Source organism: Schistocerca nitens, chromosome 2 (assembly GCF_023898315.1).
Source record: "Schistocerca nitens isolate TAMUIC-IGC-003100 chromosome 2, iqSchNite1.1, whole genome shotgun sequence".
Lineage (NCBI taxonomy): Eukaryota > Metazoa > Arthropoda > Insecta > Orthoptera > Acrididae > Schistocerca > Schistocerca nitens.
Genome location: NC_064615.1, coordinates 686,780,040 through 686,798,002, shown reverse-complemented (window position 1 = coordinate 686,798,002; position 17,963 = coordinate 686,780,040). Strand labels below are relative to the sequence as shown.

Sequence of the window (17,963 nt, the reverse complement as noted above, 5' to 3'; positions counted from 1 at the left end):
TAATAACAGTCTACACATTTAATGCAGTTTGCACTACTATGTGTGTACCCTAATATTTAGCAAATACTATACTTGTAACAATATATTTATGTACAGCAATGACTTGTATCTATTTTCAGTTACGCAACTATTTATGTACAGCAATAATTTTTATTTATTTTCTGTCATGTATAGTTTTATTAATGCATATCATGTTTCAAATGTAAAATCTCAATTTATCTGTTTGTTCAGTCGACATTATCATGTCAAGATTGGAACGGAAACTGATTTGTGAAGGAGGAAGTCTAATGGAATGTCAGAGTTAAATATTATAATGATGTTACTTCTTTTTCACTATTGCTGCGTCATCGGACAAAGTTGGTTATTGTCCTGAGAGTTACTAGATTTGAGAGATCGGAAAGTGTATTGTTTGGATGTTAAGACGTTCATTAAATTTAAAATCAGCCTTAAGCACTTTTTCGCAGTATACAAAAAAACTTAGTGTTGTCATTTACGCGTGTATTTCATTTTTTTACCAACCTTTCTCTTACTTTTTTTAGTGGATCATGGAACCAAGTGTTCGAAAAATTAGATTTGTAACTAACAGAGACCTCATTACATCTCTCGAGTGCCTCTGTGTAGATACAGTAATTAACAGCTTCAGCATAGTGGCGCGCAAGACAGAGCAGTACTGCAATGCGTTATCATGATTTGCGCAGAATAGAGGTAAGGGCAAAACATTTTTTTTTTCATTTATTCAATCAGGGCCAACTTATGTCATTCAGAGACAGTTTTTGTAATCAGTTTTGCAAAACCAATTATTGTAGGTTTCATGTCAAAGTTCATTACTCAGGCAGTTCATACTGTTCAAAATTCTTGCAGTCAGATTGCTAATTTTTACAGTATAGAAGACTTCCCTTTTCATTACGATAATTAATTACTATTACAGTGCAGCCTTGCCTTCACATTACGACAGTGCAAGTTTCATTACGACAGTTCATTCATTATTACAGCTCAGAGCTTAGAATCAGAAACAGTACTTAAGGCAAATTTTTAATTATTCTGAGGATAACTTTCACTCATATTTTTTTTACTATTTTAAAGAGAACTTTCACCCCCACCTAAATAAGTAAGGCTAAGCACAGTTTTCATTTTTGACGACGTTGCAGAGGAGAACCAGGCTGAAATACGAAAATACTCCATCATAATAGTAATTTGAATTAGGACAGATGTTCCCACTGTGCGCTGCAGGATTTCCTTTGTAGTATTAGTATCATGACTTGCCATTAGGTGATGGCGGTACTGGTATGGAGACGCAGTGTTGAAACACAGGCACCAGTGTGCAATACAGTTGCAGACACACAGCGTGGACCGTACCTAGATGAGAAGGACTTTACTCCTAAAGCTGTTTTATCATAACAAAGCAATAGTTTTGCTGCTCTTCGCAAATATAGACGCATTAAAGGAGTACACTGATGCGACAAAATTCATGTGATAGCGATATCTACACACATAATTGACCGTAGTATCGCGTACACAAGGTACAAAAGGGCAGTGCGATGGCGGTGCTGCCATTTGTACTTGTGCAATTCTTGTAAAACGCTTTTCGACGTATTAAGTCCTTACAACGGAAATTACCAGACTTTGAACGCGGAATTCTAGTGGGAGCTAGGCTCTTGGGAAATTCTATTTCGGAAATCATTAAGGAACTCAATATTTCCAGAGCCACAATGTCAAGAGTGTGACGAAAGTACCAATTTTATGTAGTTACATGTATTCAAAATGGGTAAGTGGTCAGCTTCTATCAGTATCCATCATGGTTTAGCAAAAAATTAAGTATCTCTCTGAGTGGCCGCTGTACTGCCTTTTCACCCCCCCCCCTCCCCCAGCCCCCCAAATTCCTACCTATCAAGTGTCAGTATTGGCTCTTACGAAAAAAAGTTTGACAACCACTGTACTTAAAGATACTAGCGAATGATTTGGCCGCCCAGATCGTCCGATATGAATCCCATCGAAGACTTAAAAAGCATAATCGAGTGGTGAGTTCGTGCACAAAATTCTGCACTGGCAACACTTTTACCATTGTAGATATCTATAGAGGCAGCATGGCTCAGTGTTCCTGCAAGGGACTTCCAACGACATCTGAGTCCACGCCGCGTCGAGTTTCTGCACTACGCGAGGCAAAACGAGGTCCGGAGCGATGTTAGGAGATATCCCACGACACTGGTCATCTCAGTGTCTGGAGAGGTCCTCTTCCCGCACTGGGGTTGAAGAACATGGTCCGGAACTTCGAATTAACTGGTGATTTGGGAACTGCTACTAGAACAGATTGACAGCCAAATGCGCCATAAATTGTTGAAGTAGTTAACAGTTACCATGGCTCAGAGTGCAGGACGCAATTCGTCATCTGAGCTGTAGTGTACGAGTTGGGTCAAGACAGGATGCCATTTCATAGTCCACTGTTGTTTCGGGTAGCAGAAGAACAACCACTAGTGAGTTTCATACTGTCATGGATACAGACGGTCGTCTCGTCACTGCGCAACGTTTGTAACCTGGAACTTAAATATGGTACGCAATTAACAAATGTCAACCTCTCAAGTGGAAATTATACTGTGTTTCTGTCAATAGTTCATTAGTTATTTCTCCTCCGCATTTTCTTACAAATGTTTCCCCGAAGCTTTGCCCGACAATGAGTCGTTTGTCATGGGGCCGCTCTCAAGTAGCGAAAGTTCAACTATAACCGCCTATAACAAAGAAAGCTGGGACTTATTGACACTTTGTTTCGTTGTTTGCCTTCTTGAATGACTACTTTTGTTTTTTGTTTCTTTTTTCCTTTCTTAATTACCACTAGTGTTAGTGAGAGATGTCCCATAATATAAAGCTACCATTCTGTAATTCTGGGTATAAGACCAGGCCCAATTTGCTAAATTACGTTAGTCACAATAATTTTCAAATTAATTTGAACCATTTAAAGTAAATAGTTTTGCAAAGGCCGTTCAGTTAAGTAACAGTAATTATTTTCTATTCCAGTTACATTGTTGACAAGTAAACAGATGTAATTACTATATTACTGATCAAGTTAGGAAAATAACACATAGAAATCCTTAAAGTATTCATCTACCCAATTTCTTTAACCTCATAGGAACATCTGCACTTAATTAGATTCCGAATAATTAAAACTTTTGTGTATAGTATTGTTTATTTCACTATTTTTGCAGTTTCGGCATCAAAAAGGCTTACTTCACTTGAAACGATTATTGTAAGAAAAAGTTCAGGCCAAAAACAATTTTCCTGCTGTATTCAATTAATTTGGGATGTAAAATTCTAATTCTATTTAACAGTGTGAAACTTTAATAGCCATTTTTGAAAAGCTATACAAACACTGGCCCTGTACCATTTTGGAAGTCAGTTCCGAGATGTCGCATATGGAACTCGTGCCAGCCAAAACAGTCATAATGTACTTGGGCAATAATGTGTTTTGCTTAATATGAAGCCAGACTGTGAATTAGAGCTATTAATAATATACGTGGGTTAACTTGAATATGGGAGTCAGTCTATTCTGAGATTTCGAGCGTGGATCCAGTGTCAATCAAATCAACAATAACGTAATGGTGCAGTAGTGTGTTGTTGTCATTAAGAAGAGGGACAATCAAGAAGAACACTTAAAAATGACTGTTGATTAACTTTCATATTAAAGTGCCACACGCATCGTTTCATCTGATTGAGATTTTTGTATATTGGTTACACAGCGACTATTATCGTATAATGAGAAGATGCAGTATGTGCATATCTGGTAAATGTGACTTAACTACGTAATTAAGACACGGCCTGGCCATAACTAATTCAATGAGGGGGTCTGACGTTTGTTGACATTATTTTATGTAGGTAGTGCTGTACTCATCCATATTTACAGCCAATTTTTCGCCATGATCGTTGCTACTGAGGAACTACAAGCTGATTCATGACCAGGTGTGTCACACCCCCGGTGTACTTTTAGAAAAATATGTCTGACATTAATTTCACTATTAATTTCTGCAGTCTTCGCCAGCACTGCATTCGATGGAGTTGAAGACACTATTTTTAGGCAAGTTCTAGTATCACGAATATGCATTTTTTCTAGTTTCTAAAAAGCTTAATTTTTGCCTCTGCCGAAGAATGCGCAACCACAGTCAGTAACAATCTAGACGTTAAAGACTCTGTAGAATAGAAACACCTGTAACCGAGCGCATCACGTTGAGACAAGGGTTTACTCCTTATAACAGATGCGCAATGACAAATAGCAGCCATACCACGAATATTACACTGATTAAAGTAACAGATAACTAAAAATGTGTCACAAAAACAGTGAGGCTTCAATATTTGCACTACTATACTACAGTTGATGCCGTGAGTTCTGACATACTGCTCAGAAAAAATCGACAGAAAGAATTTTCAGATAGTGTGCTCAAGTGGTTCGAAAGCTACTTCAAAAATAGACAGCACCGTGTTGTCTATGAGAACGAAAAGTCGTCCTCGAAGGATGTTCACTCAGGAGTGCTGTAAGGGTCAGTCTTGGACGCATTATAGTCCCCCTTGTATGTCAATGATTTCTTGTTGATTCTGTCTCCTGTGAATGTACTTAGATACCTATAGATATCTATACCGAAAATCTACTTAATTTAAGTGCAAAATCTGAAGATGTCTTACTACCACTTCCACAGAAACGACAATATGTCGTCAATGGTAAGATGGGCGCAAAACCTAGAACTGAAACTACATATGATGATATTATAAGTAATTTTAATATTCCAGGAAAAATAATTACCTCTGACCTCTGCTAAAAATTACCCCCTATTAATCAGAGGTGTCCCAATATCACATCGCAAACCAGTAAAGAACTTGGATGCAACTTTCGATGAGCACCCCTCACTGAACAGAAAACATTGTCGCCAGGTGCAGGAAAATTTCTGTTCGCCTCTATGCCGTTCTGAAAATTTCGAAATAAATTTTCACAAGAAGCGAAACGTACACCTATGCACTGTCAACGGCTGTGCCGAGGTGGATACACCGTTTCCTGTTGGATCACCGAAGTTAAGCACCTCGGGCGTGGCCAGTAATTGGGTGGACACCGCTCTGGCACGCCGCGTGCTGTTGACAATTTTCCCTTCGCCTTTAAGGCAGAGGAGCAGGAGCGGGTAGCGACGTAAAGTCTCTGATAACGGATCTTTGCGCCACTGTGCTGAATTAAATACCAAATCTTTCCGCAGTGCCTCATGAAGCGAGGGCATGCAACACCGTAGATAGCCGTCCGTCCGTCGGATGGGGACGTTAAGCTTAGGCAGATGCCCCCTTGGTGCCTTTTGAAAGGAACTGGGTATGTGCCGGCATCGAATTTCACCCTCTTCCTTCCCTTATTATCTCCGACACAAACACGACACTACGCTACACACCACACACACACACACACACACACACACACACACACACACCGTCATGGTCATCTTCACTTCATACACTACTGGCCATTAAAATTGCTACACCAAGAACAAATGTAAATGAAAAACGGGTATTCATTGGACAAATATATTATAGTACTACTGACATGTGATTACATTTTCACGCAGTTTGGGTGCATAGATCCTGAGAAATCAGTACCCAGAACAACCACCTCAGACCGTAACAACGGCCTTGATACGCCTGGGCATTGAGTCCAACAGAGCGTGGATGGCGTGTACAGGTGCAGCTGCCCATGCAGCTTCAACACGATACCACAGTTCATCAAGAGTAGTGACTGGCGTATTGTGATGAGCCAGTTGCTCGGCCACCATTGACCAGACGTTTCTAATTGGTGAGAAATCTGGAGAATGTGCCGGCCAGGGCAGCAGTCGAACATTTTCTGTATCCATAAAGGCCCATACAGGACCTGCAACATGCGGTCGTGCATGTCCCTGCTGAAATGTAGGGTTTCGCAGGGATCGAATGAAGGGTAGAGCCACGGGTCGTAACACATCTGAAATGCAACGCCCACTGTTCAAAGTGCCGTCAGTGCGAACAAGAGGTGACCGAGACGTGTAACCAATGGCACCCCATACCATCACGCCGGGTGATACGTCAGTATGGCGATGACGAATACGCGCTTCCAATGTGCGTTCCTCGCGATGTCGCCAAACACGGATGCTACCATCATAATGCTGTAAACAGAACCCGGATTCATCCCAAAAAAATGACGTTCTGCCATTCGTGCACCCAGGTTCGTCATTGAGTACACCATCGCAGGCGCTCCTCTCTGTGATGCAGCGTCAAGGGTAACCGCAGCCATGGTCGCCGAGCTGATAGTCCGTGCTGCTGCAAACGTCGTCGAACTGTTCGTGCGGATCGTTGTAGTCTTGCATATGTCCCCATCTGTTGACTCAGGGATCGAGACGTGGCTGCACGATCCGTTACAGCCATGCGGATAAGGTGCGTGTCATCTCGACTGCTAGTGATACGAGGCCGTTGGGATCCAGCACGGCGTTCCGTATTACCCTCCTGAAGCCACCGATTCCATATTCTGCTAACAGTCGTTGGATCTCGACCAACGCGAGCAGCAATGTCGCGATACGATAAACCGCAATCGCGATAGGCTACAATCCGACATTTATCAGAGTGCGAAACGCGATGGTACGCATTTCTCCTCCGAACACGAGGCTTCACAACATCGTTTCACCAGGCAACGCCGGCCACTTGCTGTTTGTGTATGAGAAATCTGTTGGAAACTTTCCTCATGTCGGCAAGTTGTAGGTGTCGCCACCGGCGCCCACCTTGTGTGAATGCTCTGAAAAGCTAATCATTTGCATATCACAGCATCTTCTTCCTGTCAGTTAAATTTCGCATCTGTAGCACGTCATCTTCGTGGTATAGCAATTTTAATGGCCAGTAGTGTAGATACACTTACGCACACGGTTCTCATATTTGGCGAAAGAAAAGTGCGACCGGGCGTAGAGGACAGGGAACATGTTCCCAACTAGGCGACTGAACCTGCCCTTCAGGGTCTCCCAGCCATTCATGGTATACCACTTTACTTTCCTGGTTTTCTTGTGCATTAACTCGTTCTACCGAAATTCCACTATTCCCCATATTATAGATCAAGCACCTGTGACATCATAATAATAACACAGGATCTCACTTATCTTGAATCCTAGTTCTGCCCATCCACATAGCAAAAACATTCTTAAACTGCTGCTCTACTGTGGTGGTCCACCTATGGTGGATCAAGCTATACTGAACTGTATGCACAATGAAGTGTTTTCGTGCATATAATAAAAAGGTGAAAGAAACATAAAAAGCTAGTTTTCTCTCCGTTAAAAAGTAAAATGAATGCCTTCATCTTCTCGAAGTTAACCTTTTTCCTTTTTTCACTTCTCAATCGTCCCTGCCTCCTTCTTTCCCCTTATCTTCATTATTTGCGTTCCAGCACTTTCATCTTTCGCTCCCTCTCCCAACCCTTCTGTGACGTCCATTCCCTTCAGGGGTGTCAGTTTAGATCTACGTGATTTTGCGAGTATTTGGTCTGCCAGTCTGTTGTTTATGAACTAGTATAAATGTTATTTTTTCTGCTATAACTACCGCTGCTATCCACCTTTTACTGGTGTTGTAATGTTACTTCTAATTGTAGTATCCTATATGTCCGCCCCCGATATATGAGTGGTCAGCGCGACAGAATGTGAATCCCAAGTGCCCGGGTTAAATTCCCAGCTGGGTCGGAGATTTTCTCCACTCAGGGACTGGGTATTGTGTTGTCCTAATCATCATCGTTTCATCCCCATCGACGCGCAAGTCGCCGACGTGGCGTCAAATCGAAAGACTTGCATCCGGCGAACGGTCTACCCGACTGGAGGCCCTAGTCGCACGACATTTTATTTTGAATTCTGTATAAAGTGTGTCTTCTTATAATATTCGTGACATCATACGAACATAATAGAGTGCCTAGTTAAATGGAAATAGAGGATGTGATGTCCCTAATCATGCCAGGGTAAATATGTTCCGTCCATTTTCATTCCCAGAAATGTAGTCTGGCATTTACTGAGGAAAGGAGATGGCTTTATCTGATGTTTCTTAGTGCCTACAGAATTCTTAGCCTACCAAAGTTACCAACAGTCGTCTTAATATTTTTCTAGCCACCTTTAGGAAAACTTTTTTATTTTCCAAGATCGCAAGGATGTATACATCGATTGTTACTTTTACCTAGTCCCATAATACATCGACTACTGTAGCAAGATGCTTAGTCATAATCACGTTTACAATTAAAAACTCTACAACTGAGGATACAATATGACACAATCATATTTACGATTCCAAGCTAAAGAATTGCGATTACAATTTTTAAATTTATAATTGTAAACATGGCAGTGACAAAGCACCTTGCTTCAATAGTCATTGTAGACACTACTTTTTACTGTGTGATCTGATGATGTGAAGACTGGTCGAAACTAGTAATTGACGTATCCTTCCTTGCGATCTTGGCATATCAAAACGTTTTTCTAAAGAACACTACAACTCCATACGTAATTACAGATCACTTCCTTCAACGCGAAAACAATGTCAGGTAGTTACATTATCTCATACTACCTTTCCGCAAATGCTTCTCAAGTGTCTACAGTAAGATGTACCAAAACTTTATACAGAAATAATTTTTCGAAAGTCGTGTTGGTAGTCTGGCAGTATACATTTTTGATTCGATTCACCACTCAAGTCGTTTTTAAATCAATCATTAGTAAGGTTTCGCAGCGTGCGAGGAAAGTATTGTGGACGTACAGGCGGAGTCAGACGGTGGCCCCATTCATAGTTTACGAAATGGTACAATTATTCCTGTGTTTCAGTCTTAAGGAAAACATTTGTAGCACCATATTGCCAATTTCCAGCAGCCAGTAGCTATAACTTCCCTGATGGTGTTATAATTACAGTTAAAATTTTCAAAAGGCTGTAGAAATAACACCACTGGTCAGAATGACGTGAAATTGCAACGGGATATTACCGGTCATGACTGTCTCAATGCAGGATCGTGCTCTGCTTGTAAAGCTGTATTACAAGAACGATGAGATTGCACATGTCGTTCTGCAAAAGTTCCGGGCACTGAAGGGTTTGAAACCAGGCGTTGGTCCGATTACTGCCTAGGTCTGGAGAAAATGATTCGGAAATTCGGAAAAACGGATTCTTTTGGTGCGCAACGTGAACGTGGTAGAGGGAGGAAACGAATTGATTCGACGTCAGTGGAAGGAGTGGCCACAGTAATACAGGAGGAGACGAGTGTTGGTGTGCAAACGTATAGTGCACGGAGAATTGCCTGAACATTGGACTTACTCGTGTGCACGGTGCGTAATAACCTACGAAACATCCTTCTTTGCTATCCATTCAAAATTACCCACGTGCACGAGTTGCTTCCTGTTGACCTGCCAGCAAGAGAGACTTTTGCTTTAAAATTTCTTGCTCGTATGGAAGTGGACAATGATTGGCCGTGGAAGATTTTGTGGATTGAGAAAGCCTACTTCCATTTGACAGGATATATCAATGCACAGAATTGTCGAATATCTGCAACGGAAAATCCACACACAGATCAACCAGTACCACTTCACCTTAAAAAGGTTACTGCGTAGTGTGGGATTACGGCATCATTTATCATAGGGCCATATTTTTTCGAAGAGACAGGTGCTTCCGGTCCTGTTACCTGTACCGTCACTGATAAAAGCTATGAGTGATTTGCGTAAACACGTCATACCAGTTCTCCAATAGCTTGGATGTGCGAATGGGATCATTTTCATGTATTTTTATTGGTGCTTTTTATGCTATTTTGGCCTCAGAACAATTAAAAACCGATGTGAGTGCTGCTTTTTATGCGGTGTTTGGCCTCAGGGCAATTAAAAACCGATGTGAGTGATGCTTTTTCTGCTGTTTTTGGCCTCAAGACAATTAAAAACCGATTTTTCCCATCCGACGTGATATGACCTTGCCGTGGTGGATGGGCTTACGTAACTAACAGTATCACACCTGTACACCCTTGCATATTGACTAGTACATTTTATCATCACACATACAACTTAGGCATTGTTGTGTGATTCATTTGTCATTTGTAGTCAACCACTATTAAATTATGATGCTTAAAGCGCCATCTATTGCTACATTTTCTAACTATTTATTTTTCTTCTGCCATACGTTTTCCCACTTCTCCGACAATATCCCGTTGCAATTTGACGTCATTCTTACCAGTGGTGTTATTTCTATAGTGCTTTGAAAGTTTAGTTATAATCACCCTGTATTTTCCACTCCTGATACTGTACTGGATGTACGTATTAAGGGAAATTGTTTGATACTTCTGTCAGAACATTCAGATTCTGGCGACACAGAGGTGTGCTATTTTGTCTAAGGATGTGCCTGCGAGCGTCTCGCCCATGCTTTCAAAATTATTTTTTCTTGCTTACTGCTCCGCAGAGCTTTGACTCATTTCCATGTCATATTTCTTCGTTAATAGTATCTTCAAAATGGTCTTCAGCCACCTATGATCGTTTTCTTCAAAACACGTAATTTTATTATTTTGTAAGAAATCGAATGATTTGTTTGGGCTATATTCTTGCAACGCTTTTTTCCTACCAAAATAGCTCGTACATTCTACATCACATCATGTGATTGGATATTTCTTTGATTACTTCGATTCTTTATTGGTGAAGATGGTTTCGAGAGCTGCGTTGTTTATTAGTTCGACTAAAACATTATAAGTGTCGTATTCGTTGCAGTATGTTATTAGGTTATAAATTCGGCACTGACTCCATTATCATATTTTTCACATCGCTTTTATCATATTCTTCATTTCTCATTTATCACTACTTCATTGTCTCAAGTAGCGAATATTCCTAGTTTAATTTCAACCACGAGGTGGTCTGATCTCACTATGTCACTCCAAATTGTCTACTGAGTTAAAACCGTCAATACCGTAGACGATACGGTTACGTCTGTTGCCGACGATCTTCTATACGGACTAGATACTACGGTAGAGCTTCCGTTATTAAGCAACATTAGCATCCGTGACTCTCACAATATGGGTGAGGTTTAGAAAACCCTCGATAGCAAAATAATTTCAGATAGTTCAAAGAACATGACTGTTCGTAAGAAATTTAACATGAGACGTGGTGCACGGCGACACGATCAGAAATACTTATTACGTGAAACTCCAAAATATGGTTAAAAAAACAGGAGAGCGTTGCATAGTGTATTTATTAACCACTGGATATCTTGTCCGGTGGTTTGATTTAACGCGAACTATAATTTTGTTTGAGATTAACTGATTTACATTATTGGCCATTAAAATTGCTACACCACGAAGATGACGTGCTACAGACGCGAAATTTAAGCAACAGGAAGAAGATGCTGTGATATGCAAATGATTAGCTTTTCAGAGCATTCACACAAGGTTGGCGCAGGTGGCTCTACCCTTCATTCGATCACTGCGAAACACTACATTTCAGCAGGATAATGCACGACCGCATGTTGCGGGTCCTGTACGGGCCTTTCTGGATACAGAAAATGTTCGACTGCTGCCCTGGCCAGCACATTCTCCAGATCTCTCACCAATTGAAAACGTCTGGTCAATGGAGGCCGAGCAACTGGCTCGTCACAGTACGCCAGTCACTATTCTTGATGAACTGTGGCATCGTGTTGAAGCTGCATGGACAGCTGTACCTGTACACGCCTTCCAAGCTCTGTTTGACTCAAGGCCCAGGCGTATCAAGGCCACAGGTGGTTGTTCTGGTTTCTCAGGATCTATGCACCCAAATTGCTTGAAAATGAAATCACATTTCAGTTCTAGTATAATTTATTTGTCCAATGAATACCCGTTTATCATTAACATTTCTTCTTGGTGTAGTAATTTTAATGGCCAGTAGTGTAAATTTTGAGCCACGGATTTTGAGGAAATTACTTCCTAATTTAGCATCCACTGTCATAAGCTCTTCCGTCAACGCATTCCACGAAGAAGACGAATCTTTAAGAAGTTCAGATGAAGGGAGAGGTTCTTCCCCTAGACTATCCAGAAGAACGTAGATCCAGTCTTAACTCTGGGCGAGTTCCTGTTACTGCCTGTAAGTTAATGGAGCTTTCAAAGAACAAGCCGCATTTTTAAGTGATGGTATAATGCACTGAAAAGCTGTTACTCACGGGCACTACTTGAAACACGCAAAATCTTTATTCTGAGCCTAATAATGAAAACACAAATAGAAATCAGAGCGATGTATTTCTTTACTGACAGTACCTTTGATAATTAATTTTACTGTTTGCACGCAGTGACATCGTGTAAACTTTCTTGTCCTGTCACAATAGAACAACTAAGAGGTGATGGTAAGACAGTTCTCATTGACAAATTATAGGAGAATAGCAGATGCTTAGTACGCTGTGTTTAAATTTGTGCGCTTAGTTTCCTCAAACTCCTACCTTTACGTTGTGAAACAAAACACTTAAATTACTGAAATAACCATAACTCTGGTATATTTGTGATAGCTTTCAACAGGGATAGATTGCGTAACGTGTCCGATGTGCATTATTTTAGTATTAAAATTATTTTACATTATGACGCAGCAAAATATATAGATGGGTTTTAACGTAATTCACGCTGGCCGCAGTAGCCTACATGTTTATATGCATACCCACTGTTTAATATTTCCATCTGATAAAACACCATCAATACATCTACAGCTCTTCAAGATACTTCCATAACTGCGTGGAACGAGGGCTCTATGTAATACAGAACGGTTCTCAGAATATCCTGTAGGATTAATATAGAAATCTCGCGTTAGAGATAGACTGTGCAGATAAATTTTGCAAGAATTCTGCAGTGCTCCTTATTTCTCGTGTAGAGATCTTGAGAACAATATGGAGAACGAGTCGGGTGCGTACGCATGCATAAAGTCAGTTATTCTCACTCCAGACATGAAAAGAATGCGATAGGGGTAATCTAACACCGGTTTGGTTTAACCTACGCCATGCTCTGTAGAGTGGCTTGGGGACTATGTGTGTAAATGTCGATACACGCTGAGGTGACAGAAGTCAAGGCATAGCAATATACACATATAGAAAACACGGCTGTATATGATATAAAAGTGTAGTACATGGGCGGAGCGGACATTTGTACTCAGGTGATTCATATGAAACGGTTTTCGACGTGATTGCGGCCGCCGACGGGAATTAACGGTACATGCAGAATTTCTCAACATTTCTGCAGAGGGCTTTCAACGACATGTTTAGTCCATGCCATGCTGAGTTGCTGCACTACGCTGGGTAAAAACAGGTCTGACACGCTGTTAGGAGGTATACCATGACTTTTGTCGCCTCAGTTTATGAAGTAACAGAGGTGACCAGTTTGACCTTGAAAAAATTCGGACACTTTGCGCCATTACAATACCTACATGTTGTTTCATCGGGCAGACGTTGCCATTTAGGCTATAGGGTACAAGAGATGATGAGGAAAGAACGTGTTGACTAGAATCTTCATGTGAGCTTAGTCATATATTAACTTATTTGTGTAATCAATCACTTGTCACAGGAACATTCCCAGACTGGCTTAAATATGCTGAAGTTGTACCTCTCCACAAGAAAGGGGACAAAGAAATGCCGTCAAATTACCGATTGATCTCACTTTTGACAGCTTTTCCAAAAATCTTTGAAAATATTATGTTCAAGCTTCTACTTAAGCACCTTAGTGAAAATAATATACTGTCAAAATCACAGTTTGGGTTTCTTAAGGGTTCTGATATTGAGAAAGCTATTTAAACTAACAGCTAAAATGTCCTTAATTCATTGGACAACAAATTAGAGGCAACTGGCATATTCTGTGACCTGTCAAAGGCGTTTGACTGTGTGAATCACAGCATTCTTTTAAGTAAATTAAAATATTATGGCGTCACTGGTAGTGTTGCAAAGTGGCTTCAGTCATATCTTATTAACAGAAAACAAAGGGTGTCATTACGAAACACTTCAGCAGTAGGCAATCAGACATCATTTGACTGGGAAGAAATTACATGTGGTGTTCCCCAAGGTTCCATACTAGGTCCACTACTGTTTCTTGTGTATATTAATGACCTGCCGTCTGTTACATTACCAGATGCCAAGTTTGTCTTATTTGCAGACGATACAAACATTGCAGTAACTAGTAAATCAAATATAAATTTAGAAAGGGCAGCTAATCAAATTTTTACTGACATTAATAAGTGGTTCATAGCCAGTTCACTTTCACTAAACTTTGAAAAGACCCACTATACGCAGTTCAGAACTTCCAAGAGATTTCCTTCTGGTGTGTGTATAAAACATGATGACATGGAAATACGAGAAGTGGAGAGCGTAAAATTCTTGGGATTACAACTTGATAACTAATTCAGTTGGGAGCAACATACTAACGAAATGCTGAAGCGTCTAAACAAGTCTGTGTTTGCAATGCAAATGATGTCAGACATAGGAGATATAAAAAAAACTGGCATATTTTGCTTACTTTCGCTCCATTATGTCATATGGTATCATATTTTGGGGTAACTCCACAAACAGAGAAAAAATTTTTATAATACAGAAGCATATAATAAGAGTAATGAGAAGTGTAAATTCAAGAACATCGTGTCGAAACCTATTCAAAGAATTGTGTATGTCAACCACACCTTCTCAGTATATTTATTCCTCAATGAAGTTTGTTGTAAATAATACATCTCTTTTTCCAACTAACTGATTAGTACATATTTATTCCTTAATGAAGTTTGTTGTAAATAATACATCTCTTTTTCCAACTAACTGATTAGTACATAGTATCAATACTAGGAATAGGAACAATATACATAAACATTTAAAACCACTTACTCTTGCCCAGTAAGGAGTCCAGTATTCAGCAACGCATATTTTCCATAAGTTACCAGCAACCGTTAAGAGTTTAGTTTCAGACAAGGCACAATTTAAAAATAATATAAAAGAATTTTTGGTGGCCAACTCCTTCTATTCCATCCATGAGTTTCTGAAGAAGTGCAGTAGACCAGTTTAATGAAAATTTATTGTACTTTAATTTTTGACAATACTTGGTTGTAACAGCCAAGTAACTACCTATTGTGTGAATGATGGATGTATGGAAAGCAGATACATGTCTTAAGCCTGTAAATAGTGGAAGTTTAATTTTAAATCTTGTATATAATCTGACTGTTCTTAACTGAGGATCGCTGAAATGAACAATTTACTTTAATTTTTGACAATACTTGGTTGTAATATCCAAGAAACTAGCAAATGTCTGAATGATGGATTTAATGAAAGCAGATGTAAGTATTATACCTGTAAATATCAAAAGTTTAAATTTAATTCATGTACATAATTTTACTGTTTATGGACTGAGGAATATTAAAATTAATGAAACTCAAGTTTTTCTAATTACATTTTTGTAATGTGTTTATCTGACATGTTCCACACCCAGGAGGTTTCCCTCTTTTATGGGTCTATGGAATGAATAATTAATCTAATCTAAGCAAGAGTGTCACATTTTGCTACTGCGCCTAGTCTTAGTATTTAACTCACAAAAGGAACACAACTTAGTTACTCTCTAAATTTCTGTAAAGCAATCGTTTCTTCATAGATCGCGTTTCTTCATATGAAGTGATTCAGATATAACAACTCTTTGATATTTAGGCGCCAGGCTGTATGTTAAGACAATGCTGCAATCAACATGCAATCACTAAGCAACATATTGCAGCATATCTTCGTGCAAATGTAGGATACATAGGGTTAGCAGTGTCGATGGGCAAGATAACATGTGCAGTCATCCACTCGAATTTTTCAATTTGTTAACCTGTAATTGTAAATATACGTCACTGTCAGCGTGTCAGTTACTTTTCTATGAAACGTGAGAGCACCAAATTTTGCCACGGTACGTCAGAAACCTGCACTTCTGCCGTACAAATGGATTTCGCTCAGCCTAGAAACTTACTTTTTAGATCAGTTTTTTGGCTCAGTACTAGCATCTGTTTCACTATGTCCGTCGCTAAAGCTGATGGTCTGAGAGTTTATATCTTCTCTATTACGTTTCCTCACGGGTCAACAATATGAACTCCATTCACGTATATTCCAAGAGACTTTCCATTTTATGTTTGTCACGGAAAGGCTTTATTTCAAAGTTATATCGTGTATTCCACTTTAAGAAAATATGCTTCCATATATTACATATGTAAAATTGCTGTACCGAGCGAGTTGGCATAGTGATTAGCACACTGGACTCCCATTCTGGAGGACGACGATTCAAACACGCGTCCGCCCATCCTGATTTAGGTTTTCCGTTATTTCCCTAAATCGCTTCAGGAGAATGCTGGGATGGTTCCTTTACAAGGGCACAGCTGACTTCCTTCCTCATCCTTCCCTAATCCGATATGACCGATGACCTCGCTGTTTGGTCCCCTCCCGAAAATCAACCAAACCAACCAACCAACGTAAAAATGCTGTAGCCCACACCAAATAAGTTTAATTATATTGTAGTTGTATTCCTTATGTTTACGTACCTCAATAGTCCTCCAACAATTTTTATGTCAGTAAATGGTCAATGGTTCAGATTTACTTGAAACGAAAGGGGAAACAAAAGTATGATTTATATGAAGAAAAACACACCGACGAACATCGGAACCTTGTTTTGCCCATTGCGCAACGTAACGTGGGTGAAGAATTTCAAGAACATTTTACACGGGATTACACTGAAAGATTAAATGGCAAGACCGTTGTACTGTAATATCTTCTACAGTCGTGTGAACCATTGTAAATAATCTCACTTATCTTTTAAGAAGAACAGTATACCATTTGCTCTATGGATTTGATTCGTTGTTTTACAGCATTCAAGGTGAACTAATTCCTATCCTCGAACAGGAAAAAGTAGTAGTTTATGTAAAACATGCCTGGCAATCAAAGGAAAGTTAACCTTGTAATAATATAGGCGCAGCAGACAAATTTCGTCTGTAATAACTCCCAAGAAAGAAACAATAGTTGTCAATTTCAAAAACTGGTGTTTCAACTATTACAATTATAAAAGGATGTGCACTTAAGAGTTATGTAGTACGCCCATTATCCAACGGAAGTTCTGTTAGTTTCCTCATACTTTGTTCACCACGTGAGGACCACGAAAATTGTTTAAAGATTTCATTCAATACGCGCAACATACCAACAGACTTCCGGGAGGAAATAATGACGTCTAACGTGCGCGTCTAAAAGATAGTAGTATACTTCGTCCGCGGGGAAAATTTCAAGAATCACTGTCATGTCTTGCTCGATAGTTTACCTATAACGAATTTTCACCGAAAAAGATGGACGTACCGTTTGTTCTGAGGAAAGAACTTCAGCGGCAGGTCTGCGACATCTGGAATAAGCAGTACGCGGATTTTTCGTGAATCGATTCAGTGTTTCGTGTCAATGTGCAGGTGCGTATTAGCATTCAGCACTCGGTCCTCACATGGTAAATCCCTTGAGAAACATCTACCAACGCAACGTCACGTATCAACAATACAAGGTGCAAATAATTAAAACACTCATCGCAATATAACGACCACAATAAGAAACAGTCACCAACCTAAAGTAATACTTTGCATGGTAGGTACCAGACAAGCTGCTATGGTTAGAGATGATTGACATACCACAGGCTGTGCAAGTTTTCCTGCAGAGGTGAGACGGCGCGAGTAGCGTGCGTTGCCGGGTGTGCAGCTCCCAGCACTGATAAGCGCCTGCGTACAGCTAGGGCGGAGCCGCGTTTCGAGGCCGCCACGTCATCCGCGCCATCTTTAGCCTCGGGCAACAACAAACGCTCCAGGCGTCAGCGTCCGCATCGTGTTTCTTCCTTCCACTCGCCTTCACTGTGGGGCAGTCTCTACTGTTACTTTTCGCACAAGCTGACATCGCTCGGAGTGCTTACGTGTACCATTTCCGATTTCGTAGCAGCGAATTACAAGTTCGGCTATGATAAGGAGGAAGGTGGCATACTAATCTCC

At 40.2% G+C, this 17,963-nt stretch overlaps 1 protein-coding gene across 2 annotated transcripts in view; it reads right to left on the bottom strand.

The window, feature by feature from the left end:
* The window catches only part of LOC126234559 (uncharacterized), a 30,632-nt gene extending 12,915 nt beyond the window's left edge, over window positions 1-17,717 (bottom strand). Inside the window, exon 1 of one of the 2 annotated variants that reach the window (XM_049943263.1) lies at window positions 17,613-17,717. The gene's annotated coding sequence lies outside the window, so the exon portion shown is untranslated. Of the gene's footprint in view, window positions 1-2,059; window positions 2,296-17,612 lie in introns of those variants that run through there. The other variant, XM_049943262.1, reaches the window with a different exon arrangement.
* Window positions 17,718-17,963: the final 246 nt, after the last annotated feature.